Raw genomic sequence first — 4,572 nt, 5'->3', positions numbered from 1 at the left:
AGAGCTAAACAAAGCATTCTGATGACACGAGCTTGTCACTGTGTCTCTTTACAGATGTAGATATATATAGAGAGAAGTGGGGTGATATTGCTCAAAGTCACACAGCTAATAAGTGGCAAAGTATATAACTCTGCTCCTCCCTCCTGTGTGACGCCCAACTGGGACAACCACAGGGTTCTCTTGTGGCTGCCTGAACAGTCTTTTCCTATCACTCATGACACACAATAGTGTCTGAACTTAGCCTGCATTTGCAGCATCTTTTCCCTCCAGTTTCTCAGGAACAAGGCTGTTCGGGCCTGTATGAATTCCGGCTTCCTGAAATCTCCGTGCTCAGGCTGGTCTTGCCTGTGCATCCGGCCCGCTGCTCAGAGGCTCTTCCTCCCCTGCAGGAGGACGTTTCTAATCTTCACAGGGACACAACCTCAGGGGAGCTCTCCTCTCGCCCTCAGCATGGCAGGTGTCCCAGGCCTCATCCCGAGCAGCCCCGTTAGGACGGTGTCTGCCCAGCTCTGCTAGTCAGATCAGCAGCCTCACTGCCAGGGACTATACCCAGGTCACACTGCAAACCTACTGCCCGCCTCACAGCCCCCAGCCAGCAGGTCACCTGGAAGTCACAGCAAGTGCCCCACCCAATCCAGAAGTCTCTTCCTTTGCCAGCACCACTGATGAATGGTTTCCAACCTTCGGTCAGTTTCGCACAAAACAGCACCTTCTACAGTGAAACGGGTGGTTTTTCTTCTGCACCTCATCCTTACTGGAAACGTAAAGGGAAACCAAAAGGCCTTTTCTCAACCCTTTTCTGATGACACCCTCCCACCCACAATACTCATATGCTCAAGAGCTTTGGATCCACATGATTTTCTTTCTCTTAGGCTAAGTGGCTCAAAAAACTAAGGGATTCTTTCTCCTTTGAGTGTATTAGCACTCAGTTTCTCGGCTTTAATCTGTTTTTGTCTCTCTCTTCAGTGACCCTAGCAGTTGCCACCTCTTACTCCCTTCAGCAGCCTCCCTCCCAACATCTAGTCTAGGAAATCAGCTGTGATGAGGGGCACGGGGGCAGTCACAGAAGATGCAACTAAGGCACAGAGAGGCTACATAATTTGCCCAAGAAATCACCTTGAACCACCAACAGAGTGTGTCACGTCCCTCTGTTTAACTCTAATGCTAAGCAAGTTAACTTTTTGTAGATTATGGTTATAAACAGATGAGGTATGAAAATACATACAAGGACACACATCAACTCTAAGATATTCATTAACTCCACTATTTTGTTTCTATTTATTTTATTTCTATTAAAAAATTAAGAACCCCTGCAGTCAATATAGCAAAATGTTACTGGGTTTTAAATCCAGAATATACAGGGGTTGTGTCATTACTCATTCTTGTATGTATTTTCACAAGACAAAATGATTTGAAAGTCTCTCTCCCCGCCCCCTACTCACTACTGGCTCTCACCAGAGCTCCCAGACCACACATCTAACAGCCTTTCACTTTACCCACAGCTGAACTCATCAGTTTTCCCCCAGAACTCCCTCTGCTGCTTTCCCTCCTCAGAACACAGCAGGACCATTATTTAACTCATTAATCCACCCAGAAACCTGGGCCTTACTCCATGCTACCTTCACAGAAATCATTGATCCTTTCCTCTTTACCATCTAAACATGCCTTCAATCTGTTCGCTTTTACCCACTGACCGTCCCACCGCTCAAGTGGAAGCCAACAACACTGCCCACCTGGACTCATGAGTCTCCCAAGTGGCCCCACAGCCACTCTCCCCTACTTGAGACAAATGTGATTGTGTCTCTCCCACGCTTTTGGACTCATTTCAGACCCACTGTTCTTAGAAGAAACTTCAATTTCTTCACCTGGTGAAGGTCTTTGCCATGAAACTGTCAGCTCAGGAAGGGCAGGACACACCCTAGTCCCTCGGCTCCACCATCTGGCAGAGCATCAGCTTGGGAGGATTGAGTTCTTAGCAAACTACTTCACTTATCCATACAAATCCATGGTAGATTAGAAAGATTTTAGATGTTGAGCTCGACTATTATTTTGGGGATTTTGCACTGGCAACCTGCAAGTATATATTCTAATTATTGTGTCTTCTTAAAACCATACCCAGATTAAAGGAGTATTTGTGGAATGTCTTTGGAGTAAAAGGGACTGTACTTTTACAGATTTTATGTTTTAAAATATGAACAACCCGGACAGGGTCAAAAATAGTACCGCCTCACAAGTGACAGAAGACAGGTGAGACGCATATAGCAACAGGTCACAAAGATGGTAAGAGCAAAGTTGTTTCTCCAACCCCCGAAAAAATTCCTCCAAGAACTGAAAACTCAGAAATTTGAAAGTAAAATACTATCATATAAAGAAAGAAAATAAATAATCCTCTTCATCAGGGTTTCTAGATCTGACTGCAGAGTTATTAGCAGGCCATACTGAATCCTAGCACAGAAAAATCAGATGGACTAGTGGTGAGTAAGTTCCAGGAAAACGGCAGTAACTCCTCCACTTGAAAGAGGACACACACTCACTTGTTCAAGGTGATTGTAAACCACATTCTGCAGAAATTCAGAAGATTCAGGCACCGCTTCTAGATGGTGATGACACGGAAGGACGGCTTGGATGCATGCTTCTAACTGAGTCACCGGCATTCTTACACTGCAGGGGGAAATGGAGGCCCTCAGCCAAGAGCACAGTTGTTCCTGTCATGTATCCCAGGCCATGCCTCGGGGACTCAGTGTACTGTAGCAGTCCGGCCCCAGGTGAGGACCCGCAGCGTGGCCCAAGCAAGCAGGAGGGGCACTGTGCTTGAGAAATCCCATCCCCCATGGGGGCAAGAGGGGCTGGTGGGGTTGTGTGAACCTATAAATGCTCATAGGAATACACCTGCATACATTGAAGTGAAAAAATTAAAAGTAGCAGGCTATTTAACAAAATTTCAATTGTCAGTGTTAATTTTACCATTCCATTCCGCTTGTCCCCTGCACTCTGAGACAGGCTTAGGCTCTCTCACACATGCAGCTCTGATGCAATAGTTGTGAAGTTATTTTACTTTGCTGCAAGTGTCTTCGCTCCCAGTGTCACTGTGACTGTCGTCTCTTAACACAGTCAGATATCTTCCTGGATCTCTCCCTGAGTTCCTTGCTCCTGCTTCTCAGATCCTGAGATAAAGAACAGGTGAAGGCACATGACTGGAAAAGTCAATGTGGACTGGACCAAAGTCCTCAGTGACCCCCTAGGTGAGTGCTGCCCACCCCTTACCTTCGATTCTCAAGGTTCTGCCCAGGGTGATATCCAGCCAGGAGAGAGTCCTGGGCCCTATTAAAAGCTGTGTGGCTTGGGTGCAGGGAAAGCTGCAGGAGCTGGTTCCGTAGCCGGTCCCATCCACACCTCTGCTCCTCTCTCTCCCGAGGCAGGGCTGCCAAGCCCCCAGGCTCCCTGAGCTTCTGTCTTTCTCTTCTACTCTACTTCAAGCCCTTTTCCTCTTCCTTTATTCCCTGATTATCCCTAGCTGGAGTGATTTTTCTATCATAGAATCTGAAAAAATTTCCTGCAGCTGAAAAAGATGTGCCAGAGGTCAACGCGCATATGGTGGTTCCTGAATAGAGCCCCTGGTTAGGGGGACCCTCACCAACACTCATGGGGCATCAGGCATGTTGCAGGGTCGACCACCACCAACAAGAGTTTGCTGTGACACCAAGGCACGCACAGCATCCCTGCTCACTAAATTGTAGTTGTAGTCCTTTATTAAGAAGCAAAAATAAAAAAATTGCTCATGTTTCTTACTAAAATTATTTATGAGGGAGAAAAAGAAATTGTAATAGAAAGAACAAATTTCACTCCATGTTAGATGTGTTCATTTGGCTTTAATCCTGTACCTTGTTTTCTAGGCTCAGACTTGCTATCTCTGCACCTTTTGTAAAAGAAAGTTGCCTTTAGCCTGAAATATCCAGGAGGGTCTATTCTCCGGGCTCTGATCTTTAAGGATATTTGCTCTTCTACACTTATGTATAGATGGCAAGTTGTAAAATAGTGAATAACCTTTCTTTTTTTTTGGAGGTTTTACAGGGGCACCATAATTTGACCCACATGGACAGCTGCAGGAACAAAGGATTTCAAGGACAAACAATTCATACAGCAAGAAGTTTGCAACAACCAGCCACATCCCCGCCGCTTTTTAGTATAAAAGGAGACTGAATTCTGCCCTGGGGAAGAGAGTTCTACTGGATAACAATATGCCATTTTCTGGGTCTGCCAGCTTTACAAATAAAGTCTCTTTTCCTTACTCCAACATCTCATCTCCCGATTAATTGGCCTGTCATGCAGCAAGCAGAACGAGTTTGGACTTGGTAACAAATTGACTGCCTTAGAGGTAGTATGTCTCCACTGTTTCCTCATTTCCAGTATTTCACAACCTATCAATTTTATATGCTTTTTAACAACATGAACAAAAAACCTATTACAAGGAATTGATTCCACAGAAATAAAATTATTTCTACTCCTTCAAAACTTTTTTCTTTTCTATTTTATTTTGTTTTGCTTATTGAAAAGAAAATAAATTCAAATCTT

Source organism: Vicugna pacos, chromosome 11, assembly GCF_048564905.1.
Source record: "Vicugna pacos chromosome 11, VicPac4, whole genome shotgun sequence".
In the NCBI taxonomy this organism is placed as follows: Eukaryota; Metazoa; Chordata; class Mammalia; order Artiodactyla; family Camelidae; genus Vicugna; species Vicugna pacos.
Note: the sequence above shows the minus strand (reverse complement) of the source record.